Source organism: Canis aureus, chromosome 1 (assembly GCF_053574225.1).
Source record: "Canis aureus isolate CA01 chromosome 1, VMU_Caureus_v.1.0, whole genome shotgun sequence".
NCBI lineage: Eukaryota > Metazoa > Chordata > Mammalia > Carnivora > Canidae > Canis > Canis aureus.
This window is the reverse complement of record NC_135611.1, coordinates 100093445-100116812: the sequence shown is the minus strand read 5'-3', so window position 1 is coordinate 100116812 and position 23368 is coordinate 100093445. Positions and strand designations below refer to the sequence as shown.

The window sequence follows — 23368 nt, the reverse complement described above, 5'->3', positions numbered from 1 at the left end:
ACAGTGGAGGTGACAAAGCAGCATCCTGTCTAGGTGTTAGGGCACTTCAATGCTTTCTGGGACCAGTAGGGATTTTAAAAATTTCACCTTTGGATCCAGACAGGAGAGGACACATGCCCCTCCAGCAGGAATTCCTCTGATTAAAGGTAACTCTTAATACATTAAATATCACCAATTGACCATGGGCATTTAAGGTTTCATTTCTGAGCCTCTCTCTTGGCCTTCTCTTGGAATCCCTGATCCCACTTCACAACATCCACCCACCCCGGGATGAAAACTGTTCCCTGTAAATCCTACATCCTGAGCACCATGAAAGCTACTGATGAGACACCACCAAGAGAGAAATCAAGCAAGTCATGTGACTCAGAAGGCTGGAAGTCTAGCAGGTTGAAAGCATTGATGGAAAATCAGAAACGTGAAAAGAAGGGTTTTCTTTCAAGGGAATCTTTCCTCAGTTGGCTAAACTACGTGCATTACTGGTATTTCCTCCACTCAGAGGGTAACTGTGCAGAAGGCTGCTCAGCAGGAGAAAGGTACGGGTGAAGACCTCACGTTTGTTTTTCAAGGACAAGTATTTCAGGGCACCTGGCTGTGGCTCCGTTGGGGGGAGCATGCACCTCCATGCTTGATCTGCACATATCCCAAGTGCCAACACCGTGTTAGGTGTAGAGATGATTTCTACAAGCTAGACAGGCAGAGGATTTAGAGATCGTATGGCCCTCTGCTTTCGCCTTTTCTGGGTTACCTGGGACTGATCCCCAGAAGTGGGATCACTGGATCCTCCAGTAAGAGAGTGTGGAGCTGGCAAAGGCATCGCCCCTATCCAGAGCATTTCTTGGGATGGCAACTAAGAGCTGGTGGGGCAGCACCCTGAAGGGAGCAAGGAAGGCCACGAAGGAGGTCAAATCCAAAGATGCTGTAAAGGACAGCATCCCCGAGGCACCACCTTGACCTCCACCCTCTCAGCCTCTGGGGCCTGACCCGGAGGATGACCTTGATGTCAGTCCAACAAACAACAAACGGGGGGGGGGGGGGGGGGTGAAGCATTCGAAAGAGTTTGTCCCTGACAAGCTTCACGTGGCAGAGCCCTCCTGAGCAAACAAAGACCCTGAGGAATGGCAAACCCTAAATGTGTGTCTATTGGGTTGAACAAGGAGAAGACATTGTGGAAGAATAGCTCAACTATGTGGGGAGGCTAAAAGAACATAAGGGTTTTCTTTTTTTTTTTTAATAACCATCTGTTTGTCCAGAATTCTCATTCTCAAGCTCAACTTCCTGTCCTTGAATGTCATTCACTTTCCTCCTGGCACTCCTCTCCAAGGCACCTTCCAGGAAAAGGAGGGGATTCAGCACACCCTCCTTCCACCTGCTGGGGGGTGTTTTGTGTGTGTTTCTTTGCTGCTTCAGCAACTTTTTAAAAGTGTCTATTCAAAAAAGTATTCTGGTTTCCTTTATATACAAGTCTTATCTCAGATTTGCCTTTTGACAGGAGGAGAGAGGGCAGGCCACATTTTCTTCTGCCGTGGTGGAGAACGATAAGATGGGTGCAGACCTGTGCATATTCTTTTCTGTATGGGAGGGGTGGTGAGCAGAGGATTCAGATTCACCTCTTGCGGGATGGGATCTAATTTCTCCATGAATAATCAGACAAAATATCAGGTGAACAGAGGGTGAGTAAAGGTTAGAAGAACATGGACAAGATCGGCTATAGATGTTGGAGTTTCCAGAGCAATGATTTCATCAGAGGCATGTGAATGTCAAAGATTTCCAGGGACCATGTTTATGGACGCCTTGGCATGTAGGTCCTTTCAGATTGACGGTGCTACCATCCGGTCACTTTAGCATATTGTCTCCAGCTCACATGAGCAGTGTGGTCATGAAATTATAATATGGACCTAATGGGGGATGGAATTGTGGCAGAGAATGGGAGATAGCATCAAGTCATTGAGCCTAAGGCATGTCTAAGAGAGTGACACTCTATAGTAGGTTGAGGCAGAAGGAGGCCAGTTGGTTGTATATCTGTGGCAATGGGGTGGGTGTGGGTTGCTGTTGTTTGTTTGTTTTCTGGACAAGGTGAAAGAACTCTTCAAGTGGAAGTATTTGCACAAGGGTTCTGGCGGGATGGGAGGGTGTGGGTGACTCCATTCACCAAGAAAACCAGAGAATCAGGCTTTTTAAGAACTAGGCAATGGGAGTTTAGCTTTGCTCATCGCAGCAACTGGCAATTCAGCAGAAACAACAGAATATTCCCAGAATGAATTGAATTGCAGGAGCCAGCCTGAGCATGCCCCACCACCCTCAGCATGTGAATACATATAAACACACACACACACACACACACACACACACACACATCTGGTCTTCCATTCCCAAATCCACTGTAGGACTCACAGTTGAGGAGGGTATGGCCAAGTGACTGAAGGGAGGTTCAGGGTGGTCCATTCCAATGGGCCTCATTCAATCATTTCATTCAAATGCACAAGGCTATCTTGTTAAAGTCAGAGACTTGGACTTCTCTCCATTGAATGGCTTTCCTCAACTCCCCCAGCCCTCAGACTGCTTGGGGAAGAGAAGGGAAGGGAGGGGAGGAGAGGGAGGGAAAGGGATAGGGAAGGGGAAGGGGAAAGAGGATGTCTGAAGAACTCACCTTGTCTGGGGGCCAAAAGAATCCCTTCCTGGTTTCCTAACCCAGGAAACCCCAATAAACCCTTTGGGAATCATGGATGTGGAGGATGACATCTCACTTTAATGCCTTCCAGGGTGGGGGTGTATCAAGGAGAGCGTGGCATGGTGTGGCCTGCTGAGTCTGAGGGACACTTAAACACTTGATGGTGGTGTCTTAGGGTTCAGAGGACAAACACAGGCAGAGAGTGATAAGGGCAAAGGATTAAGGGAGGCCTGGCAGGGGACAGCTCTGACTCATCCACCCTGGGTGAGGGCCCAGCAAGCACACTCTTTCCTCTAAAGCAACACCAAAAGTTTACTGGTTCTCCATCGACCTGTCCTCCCTCTTGCACCCACTTCCCAAGGGAAATCCTCAGTCTCATTCGACATATTCACTGGCTGTTTCACAAGCCACCTTCTGTCTACTAAAAGAAGGAAGGAAGATGGACAAACATGAACCAGCCTGACAGATGGCACTTCCTCATGGGGGGGCGGAGGGGGCTCACCAGACAAATGGTAACTCTGAGCCATGATCCTAGGGTTCTTGAAAAAATGAAATGGAAGGAGCACATGGCCGGCTTAGTCAGAAGAGCACTCAACTCTTGATCTTAGTCAGGGTCATGAGTTCAAGTCCTACCTTGTGTCTAGAAATAATGAAAAATGAATGAACGAATTTGTAAAAAATTATGTATGGGGTGCCTGGGTGGCTCAGCTGTTGAGCATCTGCCTTCATCTTGGAAGAAGCCTGCTTCTCCCTCTGCCTGTGTTTCTGCCTCTGTGTGTGTGTGTGTGTGTGTGTTTCTCATGAATAAATAGATAAAACTTTAAAAAATTTCAAATTAAAATTAAAAAATGGAAAGGAAAGATAACGTGGTGAGGAGGATGTAAACGTACCTAATACTGCTGAACCCTAGGCTTAGAAACAGCTAAAATGCTCCATTATAGGTGATGTCTATTTTTAACCACAACTTAAAAACAAAACAAGACCCACTGTCCTTGGCTCAGAGTAAGGGAGTTCCTGGGTCAGGTTGGAGGGGGTCCTGTCATCCGCAGTGTGGAAAACCAGGGTTCAGCAATATGGAATATTCCTCTCTAGGTAGACAGATGTGGTCACTGACATCATCCCTGTACTGGTGAAGCAAGAAGGAAGCATTTCAAAGCACCTTATAGGGGCACCTGGGAGGCTTGGTCGGGTTAAGCATCTGACTCTTGGTTTCATCTGTCAGGAGGTGGCGCTCTTGACTCACCTGGTCAGGCTGTGGGGACCGCTGTAGGGAAGGTATCAGGCCAACAGTTTCTAAGGGGCTTGATTGGCTCCAAAAAGTCGATCTGACTTTCTCCAAGCTGTCTGATCCTATCTGAGTCTATGCATGTGTCTTAAGGATGAGATTCCAGGGGCACCTGACCTGCTCAGTCAGTAGAGAACACAATCTTGACGTCAAGGTTGTGAGTTTGAGCCCTATGTTGGGATTAGAGTTAATTTGAAAATTAAAACCTGAGCAGGGGGGAGGGGCGGGGGAGGAAGAAAAAGAAAAACAGAAGCCTTTCTTTCTACTCAAGGCCTAGGTAATACAACCAATCCTTCCAACGGTGTCTGGTTACGATGTCAGTCAAAAGTACCTGGCCTCAAAACTACGAATAGCTACCATTTGTTTCAACATGGATAGACCTGGAGGGTACTATGCTGAGTGAAGTAAGTCAATCGAAGGACAAACATTATATGGTTTCATTCATACGGGGAATATAAAAAATAGCGAAAAGGTTTAAAGGGGAGAGGAGATTAAATGAGTAGGAAATATCAGAGAGGGTGACAGAACATTAGAGACTCCTAACTCTGGGAAACGAACAAGGGGTGGTGGAAGGGGAGGTGGGCGGGGGGATGGGGTGACTGGGTGATGGGCACTGAGGGGGGGCACTTGACGGGATAAGCACTGGGTGTTATACTGTATGTTGGCAAATCGAACTCCAATAAAAAATACACACAAAAAAATTGCCATAAAAGAAAGAATACTCACTGAGAGTTTCTGAACTCTGGAGGGTCACAGGTAGGGAGAAAAGATAAATATTTTAATTTGTTGACAAACAATATTTTCATAAGATTTCTATAAGTTACAGATATCGCTAGAGACAAAGTTTCCTTCAATCTGGAAGAGCAAACATGAGGGGATCAACAATGTTTTGAACAAGAGTCATTAAAAAAATGGTCATCATTGTCCTTCACTCATTCAGCTCCATGTTCCTTTTTGTTCTGTTTAGATGCAGCTTTTTCATTAGTTCTGGCAATTCCTACTGGAGTTTTATGATCTCAGGGTGACCAGAAACCGGTATTTGTCAAAAGTCCTTTTCGTGAATCTTCTGGAAGCTGGACCATATTTTTGCAACAGCATCAGAACAACAAAGACCTGATAAGAGTACATTAGAATGCAGTTGAGAAGAAAATTTGATTATTTTTTGTAACACACAGCATTTTAACAATTCGAATGTTGAGTGAACAATTCAAGTGATGACACTCAAGTGAACAGTTTGAGGGATGGCACTGTACCAGGACATGTTACAACTTTAGGAATTTCATTTCGTTTTTTGGAACACCAACAACATTCATGCACCCAATAGAATCTAAGAGGGCTTATTATTATTTGTTTGACAACGCTTCTCATGTGACTTCACATAGCAGATAAACTACATATATTAGTCAAGAGACTCTATTTAGGGTTTGACTTTCTGGGAATCTGTTGAAAATCGATGAACAAATGAATTAACAAGCAAACAGGCAGCCAGCCAGCCAGCCAGCCAAACCAATCAACCAACCAACCAACCAACCAACCAATATCTCACAAGGTTTCAAGGCATGTGCCTGCAAAGGATCACAGGTCATTACAAAATTGAAAACTTCAGTATCTGTTTCGCCAAGGTGGCCCTAGGAGATTCTACAGGTAATAGAGTGGTCACCAAAATGTAGCTCCTTTAATATTGAGAAGTTTTCACTCTCTTATGTAGGTAAGGACTGGATAAAAATGAATATAAAAACCTTGCTGTTCTGGGCATGTAAAGAAAAAAAAAACATCGTCTTTTCTTCTCTGTTCACAATCTCTTCTCAAGAGCAGACTACCAATGCAAGAAAACCTTGTCATTTTAACAGAGAAGAGCCAAATTTAAATATTATACCAGTGTACTTGTAAAATTCACTTCTCCCAATCTCAGTCCGTCCCAACCATGCATACAATTCCTTTTCAAAAAGTCTCCTTCAGGGACGCCTGGGAGGCTCAGCGGCAGTTGAGCGGGTGCCTTTGGCTCAGAGCGTGATCCCGGGGTCCTGGGATCGAGTCCCGCATTGGGCTCCCTGCATGGAGCCTGCTTCTCCTTTTTGTTTTTCTTTTTAGGATTTTATTTATTAATGAGAGAGAGAGAGAGAAAGAAAGAGAGAGAGAGAGACACGCAAAGACACAGGTAGGGGGAGAAGCCGGCTCCATGCAGGGAGCCTGACGGGGGACTGGATCCCGGGTCTCCAGGATCACGCCCTGGGCTGAAGGCGGCGCTAAACCGCTGAGCCACCGGGGCTGCCCGCCTGCTTCTCCCTCTGCCTATGTCTCTGCCTCTCTCTCTGTGTCTCTCATGAATACAGAAATAAAATCTTAAAAAAAAAAATCTCAAAAATCTCCTTCAGAAACCCCTTCCACAATGTCCTTTGTCGTCCAGAGTTAGTCTTAAGTTTTCTTTCTCTAAATAGCAAGGCTCTGGGACACCTGGATGGCTCAGGGGTTGAGCGTCTGTCTCTGGCTCAGGGCGTGATCCTGCATTCCTGGGATCCAGTCCCATATCAGGCTCCTTGCATGGAGCCTGCTTCTCCCCTCTCTGCTTCTCTTTCTGCCTCTCTCTGTGTCTCTCATGAATGTTAGGTTTTCTTTTAATGATGGGCGGAGAAAATTAGCAGAGCCAGGCGGTAGGTTCGAGAGTGCTTTAATGGGGAGCGCTCCCAGGCGAGGTTCTGAGTCAGGGAAGTCGCACCCAGGCAAACCGCAGGGGCGTTTATAGTTTTCGGCGGGGAAGATGGGGGCGGGGTGGCATTCCGGTTAGGGCAAGTGTTGGGGGGGGGGGGGCGGGCGAGGTTTGTAAGCTAAGTTAGGGTAGGGCGGTAAGGCAGTGTTGTTGGGAGGTTGGGGGCCTCGGGTTGGCTGTTTTGAGGTCCCCAGTCTCGCCAGCCCAACAATGAATAAGTAAATAAAATCTTAAAATACAAAAAAATAGCCAGGCTTATTTTAGGACAGAATTATTTTCTTTTCCCTCAATAAAAAATGTCTTCTCATGCCTTATACCTCTTCTACACGTTCCTACCTTCACACACACGGAGATGTTTTCCTTATATTTTCCAGTAGTCTTGATTCCATGTGGCAGACTTTTAAAAAAATTGTACTTATTTACTTTTTTTTTTTAGAGAGAGAGCACTGTGTGAAGCGGAGAAGGGGGAGAGAGAGGGAGGAGAGGAAAGGGAGAGAAAAAGAGGCAGAGACATAGGCAGAAGCAGGCTTCCCGCAAGGAGCCAGAAGCCCGAATGGATCTCAGAGGCCCCCTGCCCCTCCTTGATCCGGCCCTGAGCAGAAGGCAGATGCTTAACCGCTGAGCCGCTCAGGCCTCCCCCATATGGCAGACTGTTAACTCCTAGAAACTTCAGTCTCTGGTGAAAAGTCAGTAGGAACCAATGGCACACTCTCTATTGTACCAAAATTCTTTAGAATGGCAAATGTATGAATACATGTCATAGTTTTAGAAACACAGTGTGTGTGTGTGTTTGCGTGCGTGTGTGTGTTTATGATACAATTTTAAAGAAAGCATGAAACATGTTTACTAACACACCTAGGTATCTGCAGTTTTCCAGAATAAGACAAAAAGAATAAAGAGGGGAGGGAAGAAAAGGTGGGGGGAGGAAGGAAAATACAAGGAAACAAAACAAAAAACCACCTTGGGTGTCTTAGTGACTCATGCCTTGGTATTTTACCTTCTGTTGAAAAGATGTAGGCATCAGATGACTTCAACCCAATTTGTCAATTAACCTAGCACAACTTCAAAGTTTCAGGTCATCAAAGATTTTGGAAGCTGTTGTAAAGGTTTACATATAAAAACCTTTTTTTCTTTCTTTCTTTCTTTCTTTCTTTCTTTCTTTCTTTCTTTCTTTCTTTCTTTCTTTCTTCTTTCTCTCTTTCTTCTTCTTTCTTCCTTTCTTCTTTTTCTTATTTTTTTTTACCTATTTGCTCTTAACAATGAAAAGTATACGAGACAGTCAAAATCGACCATTTTAAGTCGTTTCTGTGGGCAAATCATAACAGGTACAACTTAACTAATCCATTGAAGTAACAGCAAAGTTGAGTAGGACCATCCCTTGGGCCTGGACCCTCCAGGATCTGGGTCAGTCTGGGTGGAACAAGGGCATAAGTAGTTCTCATTTTCTTTTTTGTGCCTCTTGTATAACAAGAGAGCAAACGTGGTTTCTTTGTATAAAGGTGACGGGCCTATTTCTTTCACCTCCATTCCAGACTCACAAACTGTGACAGGAGCACAGCACATCCCACCACCCACCCCAAGGGCTTGTAAGGCAGACAGAACTGAAAATCAAGCAATTTTACGACTTGATGGGGCGGCGGGGGTGGGGTGGGGTGGGGAAGAGATAAAGCTGGTTATCTGTATGGTGTGTGATGTTGATAGCTCCAAGGATACGTCTTTTCAAAATAAACCAACAACCTTGAATTGGCTTGAAAGCCATATGTCACCCCTGTGTCCCCTAAAAAGTCAATGTGTTTCCCACTCCCACTGTCAGGTTCCCGTGGGAAAGTCTGAAGTAGGCAGTTTAGGTCCAGGAGAGCCCTCAGGGCCCCTTCCAGCTTGCTGATTTGGGAAGTACTCCAATGTGAACCTCAGAAGGAGGTGGCCCAATGGCTTGGGGTGATTTTTGCTCCTTGCTGGGGATGGGGAGGTGGGGGGATGGTGGCGCTGGAGGCACATGGGATGGTAGAGGAGTTGATCACTCCAGACACGGGAGTGCTGAAACAGGGGGAGGAGGAAGGGAAGACCAGTGAGGGGGAGACGGAGGGGGGGGAGCTGGGGATGGAAGCAGAGATTTCAGGGTAGTTACCTGCAGGCAAGCCCTGAGGCAGATTTAAAGTGTTGGTTTTTTCTTTTTAAAGATTTCTTTATTTTTTCATGAGAGACACTGAGAGAGGCACAGATACAAGCTGAGGCGAAGCAGGCTCCTCTTAGGGAGCCCGATGCGGGACTGAACCCCAGGACCCCAGCATCAGGCCCTGAGACCGAAGGCAGAGATGTTCAACCACTGAGCCACCCAGGCATCCCTCTTTTCCTTTTTCTTATCTGTCACCTTCCACCCTTCTGCCTCCACCTCCACCTGTTCCTTCATCTCAATCTCCTGTCTTTTCCTCCTGCAATACAGGCTTCGTCTGTGGTGACTTTTAGCACTCTGAAAGAGGTGGAGGAGCAGGCAGTGGGTTGGGCATCGCTTCTGGTGCTTGTGCTTTTGGAGAAGTGGGTTTTGGATTGCTGGCGTCCGCCTGAACTTCTTTCCCCTCTTCGTGATTTTGACTATTGAGAATTGGGAGGTCAGGTCAGGTGTGTAAAATTTTGGTCTATCTTTATCTCTCTGGACCACTTCTTGGGTCCTGTCCCATGAGGCATCTTTCTGATGGGGTGACCTAGAAGTCCGAATGTTAAGAATTTCTATTTCTTTTCTTTTTAAAGATTTTACTTATTTTTGAGAGAGAGAGGCTGAGACATAGGCAGAGGGAGAAGCAGGCTCCATGTCAGGAGCCTGATGGGGGACTCAACCCCAGGACCACAGCATTCTGCCCTGAGCCAAAGGCAGACTCTCAACTGCTGATCCATCCAGGTGTCCCAAATGTAGGGAATTTCAGCCCAGATCATGGGAACTTGTAAAGCGTTGGGGCTCGTCTTTATCTTTCTCAACTGTAGGGTGCCCTATTTTTAACCACGCCTGCCTTTCAACTCAAGAGCTAGAGTTCTTTTCAAATGGATGTTAGCATTAGCTTCTGGAGGCAGAAGAAACTTCTCCCATATAGAACACATAGGGACACGCAGACACAAAGAAGATGCCAACAAACTCTAGCCTTTGTCTCACTCCTATTTGTGGAGAGGTTATGAAAGACCTGATGTTCCAATCTCCCCATTTGATGAAAACAACTCCAGTTGCCAGGTCGCATGACCACATCTGGATCCCATCCATCTGTTGTTTTCCATTTCCAATCAGAACAGGGCTGGTTTCGTGCAAAGATACCAAAAGCTGCAGCAACAAATCAACCCAAGGAAGACCGGAGTATCTCCCCGAGCGAGCTGAGCGCTGGTTCCTCCCCCAAAGTCGGGACTTTCCTGATGGAACCAGAGGGCTTTCCAGGTTCTGGTCCCTTGGCTGGCCTCATCGCCAGCTTTCTGTAATTGTAGACAGCATTCAGGCATGTGCAAAGAACCCCATTCACCCCATTGGGCCATCTGAGCCTCAGGCTAACCTTCCACATGACCTAGGTAAGTGAGCACTTGCAAGTAAGTATAGGCCCCCTAAGCATCGTATGGGTAGGGTAGCCAGCCTGAGCTTTCTATGGCTGGCTGGCGGGGGGGGGTGGGGGTGGGGGGGGTGGGTGGGGTGGAGGTGGGGTGTGTGTGTGTCATGTGCTCAACCTTCGGTGCAGGGTTCTATGGGGTCTGGTTTTGTTTGGTCTGGTTTTCTGCATGCACCTGCCTGTGCATGTGCATTCTCCATAAAGAGATGGGTGTCAAAAAAAAAAAAAAAAAAAAAAGAGATGGGTGTCCACATGAGGAGGAACATTGTAAAAACTGGACAGTTTATTTTCTGTTTTTAGTACGTGCAAGGCTTAGAATTTGAACCTTCTGGGGAAGGCTTTCTTTTGTTTTCTCATCTTCAGTTTTGACAGGTTGCTTTTTAGTGATCGATCGATTGAAAAAAAATTTTTTTTAAGATTTTATGTTTGGGATCCCTGGGTGGCGCAGCGGTTTGGCGCCTGCCTTTGGCCCAGGGCGTGATCCTGGAGACCCGGGATCGAATCCCACGTCGGGCTCCCGGTGCATGGAGCCTGCTTCTCCCTCTGCCTGTGTCTCTGCCTCTCTCTCTCTCTCTCTCTCTCACTGTGTGTCTATCATAAATAAATAAAATTAAAAAAAAAAAAAAAGATTTTATGTTTACGTAATCTCTACACCCAAGGAGGGCTGACCTCGCAACCCCAAGATCGAGAGTTCCATATTCTACCGACAGAGCCAGCCAGCAGCCAGGACCTCTTGACCGATTTTGTTTATTTGCTTGCTTGCTTATGTATGTATGTATATATACATACATAATATTATATTAATTATTAATATATTATATGCGTACATAATGAATATGTCATTCATCCATTTTAATTAATCATTCCTTCATGCATTTTTAAAAGATTTTCTTTATTTATTCATGAGAGACATACAGAGACAGGCGGTGACAGAGGCAGAGGGAGAAGCAGGCTCCCTGTGGGAGTCGGGCTCCAGGACCCCAGGTCACGACCTGACCCCAATGCAGATGCTCAACACGGAGCCACCCAGGTCACTCTTTCTTCCTTCCTTCCTTCCTTTCTTCCTTCCTTCCTTCCTTCCTTTCTTTCTTTCTTTCTTTCTTTCTTTCTTTCTTTCTTTCTTTCCTTCTCTTTCTTTCTTTCTTTCTTTTTCTTTCTTTCTTTCTTTCTCTCTTTCTTTTCTTTCTTCTTTCTTTCTTTCTTTCTTTCTTTCTTTCTTCTTTCTCTTTCTTTCTTTCTTTTTATTCTTTCTTTTTTTTTTTCAAGATTTTATTTATTTATTCATCAGAGACACACACACACACAGAGGCAGAGACACAGTCAGAGAGAGAAGCAGTCTCCCTGCAGGGAGCCTGATGTGGGACTTGATCTGGGACTCTAGGATCATGCCCTGGCTGAAGGCAGGCACTAAACCGCTGAGCCACCCAGGGATCCCCCTATTTCTTTATTTTTAATGGAAGCAGACAGGCAACATGTGTTCAGACATATGGACAGAAATAGTGCCCGTGTGCTGAGGTTTTTCCGAGCCCTTTGGGCTTGGGTCAGTGGGAAAGCCAAGGGAACAGGGCTGAGAATTCAAGGCTGAGAATTCCCTTCCTCCATATTCATTTCATAGATACTTGATTGAAACTGCTATTGTATGGCAAATTTCTTTCTATATTTGGGTTCTAGTAAGACCCAGAGAGCTAAACTCCCAACCTCATGAACTTAAAGTTGCAAGTTGGATGCAGAGAAAGGAGGCAGGCAGGCAGGCAGGGCCGGAAACAGGCACTCTGGTGAGTCCAGCTGTGACAAATATGGGATCGCAGGGTGGCTGGGATGCAGCCTGCTCAGGATCCACCTGGGCCAGTAGCGTTTCTCAACTCAGGAGGAGCCTTGGGGATGTTTTCTCCTCCTCCGGAGACATCTGCAACTCTAGGGAGCATGCCCCCCATCCCCAGCTGCCAGCGCCTTCTGAACCACCCAGAACACACTGGTTCTGGTTCCAGGTCCAGGTTGGGTTCAAGCCCCAGGCAAGGGTGCACTTGGAAATGTCATCCGAGGCATCCTGCCGCCCTCACCCCCAAAGACCCGGGACTCTGGACAGTGGGAGACGTTCCCGATGGGATGTAGAAATGTCTGCAAACCGAAACCCATCCTTCCTGTGTCATCTCCCCACGACCTGGCACCATTTGTGGAGAGAGACCTTTTTTTTTCACCGCCACCTCTACAGCAAACAAAGGCAGTCCTCAACACAAGAACAGTCAAATGAGAATCAGTCCCATCTTAGCCTATCCCTAGAAGGGTATTGTAGGATGTGTCTAGAGATAGAAGTAGAGCACGAGGTTGTGTGTGGGACCCAGAGGAACGTGCAAGACCGTGGGTTGCAAAGGTGAGTAAGAGGAGTGGACTAGGGACGCCTGGTGGCTTAGCGGTTGGGCATCTGCCTTCAGCTCTGGGCGTGATCCCAGGATCCAGGATCATGCCCCTCTTCGGGCTCCCTGCAAGGAGCCTGCTTTTCCCTCTCCCTATGTCTCTGCCGCTCTCTCTGTCTCTCATGAATAAATAAATACATCTTTAAAAATACAAACAAACAAACTAGGGCCCCCTGTGTGGCTCAGCGGTTGAGCGCCTCCCTTCAGCCCACAGCATGATCCTGGAGTCCCAGGATGGAGTCCCATATTGGGCTACCTGCATGGAGCCTGCTTCTCCCTCTGCCTGCGTCTCTGCCTCTCTCTGTGTCTCTCATGAATACATAAATAAAGTCTTTAAAAAAAAATCTCAAAGAGTCTCCTTCAGGGGATCCCTGGGTGGCTTAGCGATTTAGCACCTGCCTTCGGCCTGGAGCGTGATCCTGAGGTCCCAGAATTGAGTCCCATGTCGGACTCCTTCATGGGGCCTGCTTCTCCCTCTGCCTGTGTCTCTGCCTCTCTCTCTCTCTCTCTCTGTGTCTCTCATGAATAAATAAAATCTTTAAAAAAAAAAAGTCTCCTTCAGAAACCTCTTCTGCAATGTCTTTTCTTTTTTAGTTTAGTAGATTTAGTAGGTTTAGTAGAAATCATGCTATAGCCATGAATCCTACATCTCCAATTCGAGTATAGAGAAATGCTTGTAGGGCAGCTGTGTTTGTATCTGTTCGGCCGTATCATCACCCAATGTGTAGGAAGGATATGATTCCCACTCCTTCTCAGCCAGTGAATAGTTGAAGTATATTGCTTGTGGTTACCAGAATTATTATGGTAATGAGGAATATAAGAAGATATTTGAAAAAAATTTTTTAAAAAAAGAAGGTATTTGAAGAATTGATTGATGTAAGGGTCTGAAATGCATGTATCATGTGGAAAATTCTTTTTTTTTTAAAGATTTTATTTATTTATTCATGAGAGACACAGAGAGAGAGAGAGAGAGAGAGAGGCAGAGACACAGGCAGAGGGAGAAGCAGGCTCCATGCAGGGAGCCCGACGCAGGACTCGATCCCAGGTCTCCAGGATCAGGCCCTGGGCCGAGGTGGCACTAAACCGCTAAGCCACCCGGGCTGCCCCATATGGAAAATTCTATAATTGATCATGTAATGATGAGTGCTACTGGTACGAAGATTATTGGGAAATAGTCTAATTTGAAGCTTAGGATTAATTTTATAGTTTGAATATTCAGTGTCAGATTGAGATAATTATCTCTTGTCCCAAGTAAATATTATTGTAGGAATTATGCTGACCATGAGGCTATAGGAGGTAATGGTTTTTACATAATATGGATATAGTTTGTTTTTATAGAGTTCAGTAGTAGTTAGTATAATTGGTAGAGTTAACATAACTAGAGCTGTTATTATAGAGGAAGCAAATAAGTTTATTACTTTTATTTGGAGTTGCACCAAATTTTTGGTTCCTAAAACAAATGGATTACTTATATCCTGTAAAAGTTGAAAAAGCCATGCTTTCATGCAGGGAGCATGAGTTAGCAGTTCTTGCATACTTTTCGGTAGACAAAAAGATTTGAACTTTTATTATTAGATTCACAATCTAATGTTTTTATTAAACTATGTCTGCAGTAGATTGGCTCTAGAATTACTTTAGGATTGAGTGATAAGAGTAGTAGTGGTAGGGTAGCCTGGGTGGCTCAGCGGTATTGCACTGCCTTCCGCCTAGGGCGTGACCCCGGTGTCCCAGGATGGAGTCCCTGCGTGGAGCCTGCTTCTCCCTCTGCCTGTGTCTCTCATTCTCTCTCTCCCTCTGCCTCTCTCTCATTCTCTGTGTCTCTCATGAATAAATAAGTAAAATCTTAAAAAAAAAAGTAGTAGTAGTAATAAATGTAGGGTTATTAGGGCGTTTTCTCATGTAAAGGATGGTTTAATGTTTTTAATATGGTGAATGTATTTAACGCGTTGTGTGGTGATTAGTATATATAGAGAGAGTATAGGGTGGTAATGATAATGTTTATTCCTATTAGAATAATGGTGAAGTTGGATCATGAAAATGAGGCTATCACTACAAATAGTTCTCCGATTAAGTTAATTGTAGGGGGTAATGCTAGGTTAGTGAGACTTGCTAACAGTCACCATGCTGCCATTAAGGGAAGGAGGGTTTGAAGTCCTCGTGCAAGAATTATAGTTCGACTGTGGATTCATTTTTAGTTTGAATTGGCTAGGCAGAACAGCGTAGATGATGTTAGGCCATGCGCAATTATTAAGGCTGTTGCTCCTATGTAACTTCATGGTGTTTGAATGAGAACTGCCACAACGACAAGGGCTATATGGCTAACTGAGGAGTATGTGATTAAGGATTTTAGGTCTGTTTGATGTAAGCAAATTGAGCTTGCTATGATTATGCCTCATAGGGTTAATATTATGAATGAATATGCTACGAAGTTAGTTAAGGGGTTTAGTAGGGTTGTGATTCGTATTATACCATACCCTCCTAATTTTAGAAGTATGGCGGAAGGACTATGGAGCCAGCAATGGGAGCCTCTACATATGCTTTTGGTAGTCATAGGTGAAGTCCATATAGAGGTATTTTTACTATGAATGCTATCATGCATGCTAGTCATAGAAAGACATTGGATCAAGAGTTTGATAGAGGTTGGATTCAGTATTGAATTATGAGGAAATTTAGGGAGCCCATGGTGTTTTGTATAAAGAGTAACACTGGGCAGCCCAAGTGGCTCAGTGGTTTAGCGCTGCCTTCAGTCCAGGGTGTGATCCTGGGACCCAGGATCGAGTCCCACGTCCGGCTCCCCGCATAAGCCTGCTTCTCCTTCTGCCTGTGTCTCTGCCTCTCTCTCTCTCTCTCTATCTCTTATGAGTAAATAAATAAAATCTTAAAAAAAAGAGCGTATAAAATAGGAAGTAAAGTCCTGTGTTTAGTCGTTCAGTTTGATTTCCTCATCAAGTAATGATAAGAGTTGGGATTAATGTGGCTTCAAATAAAATGAAAAGAGAATTAGTTCTGTAGCAGTAAATGTTATGATTAAGAATAATTGAAGTGTGATGAGTATAGAAATATATAGTTTTTTTTCTAGTTAAAGGTTCTTTGGATAGGTGGGATTGGCTTGCTATTAGTATGAGTGGTAAGTCATGTGAGTGCTAGTCAGGGTGCTGATAGGGAGTAGAGGAAAAATAGCAGTGAGAAGTTGAATTTATTGTCGTTGGGTTGATTTAGATATGATAGGCTGATTAAGCTAATTAGTAGGCTCTAGGTTGTATTAATTCAGATTATGTTGGATTTTGACATTCATGCTAGTGAAATAAGTATTATGATGGGAATAATAATTTTTAGCATTGTAGAAGGTTTAGATTTTGTACATAGTAGGTACCATAGGTGTTAGATACCATGACTACTAGAGACAATCCTAGTGCTGCTTAACGAGTGGCGAATACCAATAGGACAATTGTTATTATGCTAGCTAATGTGAAGTGATTGTTTGGGATAGTTACTGATATTATTACAAATAGGAATAATATCATACCTTCTAAGCACAGTAAGGATGATATTAGATGGGATCAATAGAGGAGTATGCCTATTAGGGAGAGAATAAATGCCAAGAAGATGTTGATGTATACTATGGACATGATAATTATGAATTTAATCATAGTTTAATGAGTCAAAATCATTTGTTTTAATTTAAACTAATTATCATATTCAGTTCATTCTAGACCTTTTTCGGTTCATTCGTAAGCTAGGCTTGCAGCCAATGGGGAAATTAGTAATAGTGCTATAATTAGTATTGTTGTTAGTTTATTGGTCTGTGATGCTCAAGAAAGTGGGAAAAGTAGTGCAATTTCTAAGTTGAAGAGTAGGAATGTGCTAGCTCCTAGGAAAATTTTTATGGAGAAGGGTAGACGTGCAGATCCCATAGGGTCAAAACCTCATTCATAGGGACTTGCCTTATCTGCATAAATATTTAGTTGAAGTCAGAATGCAATTATTACAAGTAAAGACGCTAGGGATACATTGATAATTAGGGTTAATATTATACTCATTACTTCTTTTCAGGGTTTATCTGAAACTAATTGATTGGAAGTCAATTGTACTAGTTGATGCTAGAAAAGTAGGATCCTCATTAGTAAATAGAGACGTATAGGAATAATCAGACTACATCAACAAAATGTCAGTATCATGCAGCCCCTTAGAATCCAAAATGGTAATTGGATGGAAAATGGTAATATAATTGTTGAAGGAAACAAACGATGAGGAAAGTTGAGCCAATAATTACATGTAATGCATGGAATCCTATGGCTATGAAGAAGGTAGAGCCATAGACTCCATCTGAGATAGTAAAAGATGTATTCGGAAGCTTGAAGAAGTCTAAAAGAAACACCTAGGGAGATAGTGGTGAATAGGGCTTGAAGTATGTGTTTGTGGTTTCCTTCTATAAGGCTGTGGTGGACTCAGATAAGGGAGACTCCAGAGGCTAAGAGAACTGAGGTATTGAGTAGTGGAACTTCAGGGGATTAAGGGGAATGATGCCTATAGGTGGCCAGCAACCAGGGTTGGAGCTGAACTAGAGTGGTAAAAAGCTCAGAAGAATCCTGAAAAGAGGGCAGCCCCGGTGGCGCAGCGGTTTGGCGCTGCCTGCAGCCCGGGGTGTGATCCTGTAGACCTGGGATTGAGTCCCATGTCAGGCTCCCTGCATGGACTCTGCTTTTCCCTCTGCCTCTCTCTCTCTGTCTCTCATGAATAAATAAATTAATTAAAAAAAAAGAATCCTGAAAAGAAGAATACTTCTGATACAATATATAAAATTATTCCGTAGTGCAGTCCTTTTTGGACAATGGGAGTATGGTGTCCCTGGAATATACTTTCTCAGATGACATCTCATCATCATTGATATAGTTAGTGTGTTGGTTGTCAGTCCTAATGCTAGTAGGGCTATTAGTTAAAGTGAAATCATATGATTAGGCCCGAAGTTATAAGAAGGGCTGAAAGAGCTCCTGTCAGTGGTCATGGGCTTGGATTTACTATGTGATAAGCATGAGTTTGGTGGGTCATTAGTTGTTATCATGTAGATATAAGCTCACTAGTAGGGTGAAAACATAGCCTTGAATTAAGGCCACAGTGAATTCAAGAATGGTTAATAGAATTAAAATAATAAAAGTAATGAGAGCTGTAGTAGTACTAATATTTATTAAAGCAAGAGTAGCTCCTCCAATAAGGTGAATTAATAGGTGATCTGCAGTAATGTTAGCTGTTACTTGTACGGCCAGGGCTATGGGTTGAATAAATAGACTGATAGTTTCGGTAATTACATGTATTGGGATGAGGGGGAGGGGTGTTTCTTGGGGCAGGAAATGCGCTAGGGATGCTTTTAGTTTTGTATCGAAAACCAGTACTAACTCTCCCTGCTCATAGGGGCACGGCTTTCCCCAGGTTTATAGATAATTGTGTGGTAGGGGTAAATGAGTGTGGTAATAATCTAAGTAGGTTAGTTGAGCCAATGAATAGGATAAGTGAAATTAGTATAAGAGCTCAAGTTCATCCTTTTTGATTGTGGATAGCTAATATTTGCCTTGATGTTAGTTGAATTAATCATTGTTGAATGGAGACGAGACAATTGTTGATTAGACAGGTGAGGGAAATAGGATACTTGGAAATATAACAATTAAGATTACAATAGAGAGTCCTATTATTGTTGGAGTAATGGAAGAGGTGAATAAATTTTTGTTCAATTTGTTTTCCCAAGGTGTAGACTATTTTGATGGTTTTATTGATTTTAATCCTGGATTTTCTGGATAATAGTGTTTTGAAATTTTTAGTTGAAATATAATGAATAGGGTTAAAACTATTGAGGGAATTGTGATGAATCAAGTTGATGTATCTAATTGTGACATTTCATTGAGGAGAGGCTTACACTCTCAATCTTTAACTTAAAAGGTTAATGTTTTATAGCTTCTCAATGATTTTATAGTATTAAGGCAGATCAAATTTCAAAATATGAAAGATGGTTTTTTTTTCATTCTCTCATCTTTGGGTTTGGCATGTTGTTTTTTAGGGATCGATCGATTGAAAAAAAATTTTTTTAAAGATTTTATGTTTATGCAATCTCTACACCCAAGGTCGGGCTCGACCTCACAACCCCAAGATCAAGAGTCCCACACTCCACTGACAGAGCCAGCCAGCAGCCAGGCACCCCTTGATTGATATTGTTTATTTGTTTGTTTGTTTGCTTGCTTGCTTATGTGTATATTCACTCATTTAAATTAATCATTCCTTCATTCATTTTTTAAAGAGGGAGAAACAGGCTCCCCGCGGGGTGTCCAATGCGGGGAGTCGAGCCCCAGGACCCCAGGATCACCACCTGATCTCAAGGCAGATGCTCAACACGCAGCCACAGGCATCCCTGTTTCTTTATTTTTAAGGGAAGCAGACAGGCAACTTGTGTTCAGAGACATGGAATTAGAGACCCCGTGCTGAGATTTTTCCGAGCCCTTTGGACCTGGGTCAGTGTGAAAGCCAAGGGAGCAGGGCCCAGAAACATTCAAGGCTGAGAATTCCCTTCATGTCACAGATGCTTGATTGAAACTGGTATTGTATGGCAAATGTCTAGCAAGACCCAGAGAGCTAAAGCTTCCAACCTCATGGACTTAAAGTTGCAAGTTGAATGTAGAGAAAGGAGGCAGGCAGGCAGGAGTCCAGGGGTGACAAATATGGAATCTCAGGGGGGCTGGGACACAGCCTGGTCCGGATCCACCTGGGTCAGTAGCATTTCCCTGACTCAGGACAGGCGCCAAAGAGGAGCCTTGGGGGTGTTTTTCTCCTCCTCCCAGGGACGGGGACATCTGCAATACTAGAGGGCATGTTCCTCCCCTCCCCCCACCCCCCCCACCGCCGGTGCCTCCCAAATCACCCAGGCTGCACCAGTTGTGGTTTCCGTTCCAGTTCCGGTTTCAGCCCCAGGCAAGGGCACATTTGGAAATGTCATCCTAGGTGTCCTGCTGCCCTCACCCAAAAAGACCCAGGACACTGGAGGGTGGGAGCCATTCCCAATCGGATGTAGAAATGTCTGCAAACTGAAATCTGTATTTCCTGCGTCATCTCCCCATGACCTAGCACCATTTGTGGAGAGAGACCCTTTATTTCACCGACACTGCTACAGCAAAAAAGGACAGTCCTCAACTCAAGAATGGTCAAAGGAGAATCGGTCCTGTCTTAGCTTATTCCCTAGAGTGGTATCAGAGGGTGTGTCTAGAGATAGAAGTAGAGCATGAGGTCGTATGTGGGGAACAGAAGAACATGCAAGACCGTGGGTGGCAATGGGGAGTAAGATGGGTGGACTAGGGACACCTGTGTGGCTCTGCAGTTGAGCAGCTGCCTTTGGTTGGGGTGTGATCCCAGGATCCTGGATCGAGCCCCACATCGGGCTCCCTGCGAGAAGCCTGTTTCTCCCTGTGCCTCAGTTTCTGCCTCTCTCTGTGTCTCTCAGGAATAAATATAAAATCTGTCGTAAATAAAAGGGGGGGGTGGATTGGCATGATCATGATTAGCTGGGAGGTGGAGTCATTGGCCCTTGCTACTGGTGACCAGATTCCGGGCTCAAGGGCAGAAAGAGCACAAATCTCAAGAGCGAAGACTTCCTCCCTCCCCCACAGCTGTCATCCAGCGATGACCCCTTCCCTTGGGCCGTCCAACAGCAGCTCCCTTCTTGTTAATGGTCCTTCCACTAGTTCACCTACGGAAACCTTGTTACGACTTTTACTTCCTCTAGATGGTCAAGTTTGACTGTCTTCTCAGCACCTTGCCAGGGCCATGGGCCAACCCCGGGGCCAATCGAGGGCCTCACTAAACCTTCCAATGGATAGTAGCGGCGGGCATGTGTACAAAGGGCAGGGACTGAATCAACGCAGGCCTATGACCAGCACTTACTGGGAATTCCTCATTCGTGGGGAATGGAAACCAGAATACTGTTTTGAACTCTAGACTCTGTTATTTATTTATTTGTTTATTTATTTATTTATTATTTTAAAATATTTTATTTATTCATGAGAGACACATACACAGAAGCAGAGACATAGGCAGAGGGAGAAGCAGACTCCATCCATGCAGGGAGCCCGATGCGGAACTCGATTCTAGGACTCCAGGATTACACCCTGGGCCGAAGGCAGGTGCTAAACCGCTGAGCCTCCCTGGCATCCTGAACTATAGACACTTAAAAAGTAGCAGCAGGGCAGCCCAGGTGGCTCAGCGGTTTAGCGCCGCCTTCAGCCCACGGCATGATCCTGGAGACCCGGGATCCAGTCACACATCGGGCTCCCTGCATGGAGCCTGCTTCTCCCTCTGCCTGTGTCTCTACCTCTCTCTCTCTCTGTGTCTCTCATGAATAAATAAATAAAATCTTTTAAAAAAATAAAAAGTAGCAGCAACAGCAATGAAACACAAGCACCCTTCCAGCTTCCTCCTGAGAAGCACAACCCCTCCCATGCCCCTGGAAGGTGCCTTGGAGGGGAGTGCCAGGAGGGAGTGAATGATACTCTTATCTTCAAGGACAGGAAGTTGAGCATGAGCATGAGAATGCTGGACAAACAGATCTTGTTATTAAAAAGAAGAAAAAAGAAAGAAAAAGAAAGAAGAAAGAAAGAAAGAAAGAAAGAAAGAAAGAAAGAAAGAAAGAAAGAAAAGAAAGAAAGAAAATCCTTGTGTTCTTTTAGCCTCCTCACATAGTTGAGTTACTCTTCCACAATCTCTTCTCTTTGTTCAACCCAATAGACAAGCATTTGGGTTTGCCACTCCTCGGGGTCTTTGTTTGCTTAGGATGGCTCTGCCATGTGAAGCTTGTCAGGGACAAACTGGTCTGCTCCTTTTCCCCATTCATCAGTCTGACTTCAAGGTCATCCTCCGGGTCAGGGCCCCAGACGCTGAGAAGGTGGAGGTCAAGATGGTGCCCCTGGGGACACTGTTCTTTCCTGCATCTTTGGTTCGGACCTCCTTCGTGGCCTTGCTTGCTCCCTTCCGGTTGCCCTGCAGGCTCTCAGCCACCATCTCCAGAAAGGGCCTGGATAGGGATAGGGGTGATTCCTTTGCGAGCGGGACATGCTCTTACCAGAGGACCCAGTGATCCCACTCCTAGGGATCAGTCCCGCAGAACCCAGAGGAGGCGAATGTGGAGGGCCATTGCGTCTCTGAATCCTCTGCCTGTCTAGCTTGTCGAGGTCATGTGTACACCCATCAGAGACAGTTCTGGCTCTCAGAAGCTTGTTGATCCTGTGTGGAGGTGCAGGCTCCTCCAACTGAGTCACAGCCAGGTGCCCTGAAATACGTATCCTTGAAAAAGCAATGTGAGGTCTTCACCTGTGACCTCTCTTCTGCTGAGCAGTCTTCTGCTCAGCTGCCCTCTGAGTGGAGGAAATACCAGTAATGCACATAGTTTAGCCAAATGAGGAAGGATTCCCTAGAAAGAAAACCCTTCAAGTGTCTTGATGTTCAGTCAATGCTTTCCACCTGCTAGACATCTTTCCAGCCTTTTGATTCACCTGACTTGGATTTCTCTCTTGTTCGCATCTCATCAGTAGCTTTCATAGTGCTCAGGATGTAGGATGTACGGGGAACAGTTTTCATCCCTGGGTGGATGGATGTTGTGAAGTGGGATCAGCAATTCATACAGGTAAGAAGAAGGCTGAGAGAGAGGCTCAGAAATGAAACCCTTAAAAGCCCATGGCCCAGGTACAGCTGGGTGACTTAGCAGTTGAGCACCTGCCTTCAGCCCAAGGTATGATCCTGGAGTCCCGGGATTGAGTCCCATGTCAGGCTCCCTGCATGGAGCCTGCTTCTCCCTCTGCCTGTGTCTCTGCCTCTCTGTGTGTGTCTCTCATGAATGAATAAATAAAATCTTAAAAAAAAAAAAAAAAGACCGTTGGTGGCAATGGGGAGTAAGATGGGTGGACTAGGGACGCCTGAGTGGCTCAGAGCATCATCCCAGTCCAGGGATCTGTCCCGCATTGGCTCCATTCAAGGAGCCTGTTTCTTCTCCCTGTGCCTCTCTCTGTTTCTTCTGCCTCTCTCTGTCTGCCGCGAACAAATACATAAAATCTGTCGTTAAAAAAAGGCGGGGGGGGGGAGGATTAGACACGATCAGGGTCAGGTGGAGGGTGGAGTCGGTTCATCCATGCTACCAGCGATCAGATTCTGGTTCCGACCGCAGAAAGCACAAGTTACGACGGTGGGGGTGGGTTGGGAGCCCCTTAAGGGTGGTCAACCCAGGAGCCGGGAGACCCCGCCGTGTGGTCGCCCCGCCCCCGGGAGACCCGAACTCGAACCAACCAGCTGAGACACTTGTCATCTGCACCTCGGAGTTGCTGAGGGGGGGCGGCTGGACAGACTCTGGCGAAGCCACCACCGCGACACCCACGAGATCGCTGGTCGGCTGGCTCGACTGGGAGGGAGGGAGGAAAATGGGCGAAATGGCAAGCAGGTGCCATCCCGCCTCGTGTCCCCTCTAGGAAAGGGTCCGCGCGGCCGATCCCAACGACGCCCACGCGCCTGTCGGCAGGAGACCCACCGACTCTCCCCCTTCCCGGTCCCAGCCCCGGGCTGAGCGCCCCGGTGGGCGGGAGACGGTTGGCGTGCCAGCTGCCCTAACGCGGCGGCCGCTGAGCGGTGGTGCGCACCGCTCCCCACCGATCCCCGCGACCCGGTTTCCTCCCGGGCCTCAGGGCTGGGCTG

At 45.5% G+C, this 23368-nt stretch overlaps 2 long non-coding RNA genes across 8 annotated transcripts in view; one reads left to right on the top strand and one right to left on the bottom strand.

Moving 5' to 3' along the window:
* LOC144321935 (uncharacterized) overlaps positions 1 to 23368 on the top strand; it is a 51410-nt gene that overhangs the window by 1867 nt on the left and 26175 nt on the right. For 2 of the 5 annotated variants that reach the window (XR_013387441.1, XR_013387459.1), the window contains exons 2-3: positions 4921 to 5661; positions 9935 to 10206. This is a non-coding gene — a long non-coding RNA (uncharacterized LOC144321935). Of the gene's footprint in view, positions 1 to 4920; positions 5662 to 9934; positions 10207 to 10869; positions 11339 to 23368 lie in introns of those variants that run through there. The other 3 variants (XR_013387458.1, XR_013387452.1, XR_013387460.1) reach the window with 3 other exon arrangements.
* Positions 4711 to 23174, bottom strand: LOC144321941 (uncharacterized). 3 transcript variants are annotated; one of them, XR_013387477.1, is made up of 3 exons: positions 22967 to 23174; positions 7658 to 7965; positions 4711 to 5066 (listed from the first exon to the last, which is right to left on the bottom strand). It is a non-coding gene; the product is annotated as an uncharacterized LOC144321941 (long non-coding RNA). The 3 variants fall into 3 exon arrangements; XR_013387489.1 differs by having other exon boundaries at positions 7658 to 7912; positions 22967 to 23172; XR_013387486.1 differs by having other exon boundaries at positions 7658 to 7912; positions 22992 to 23172.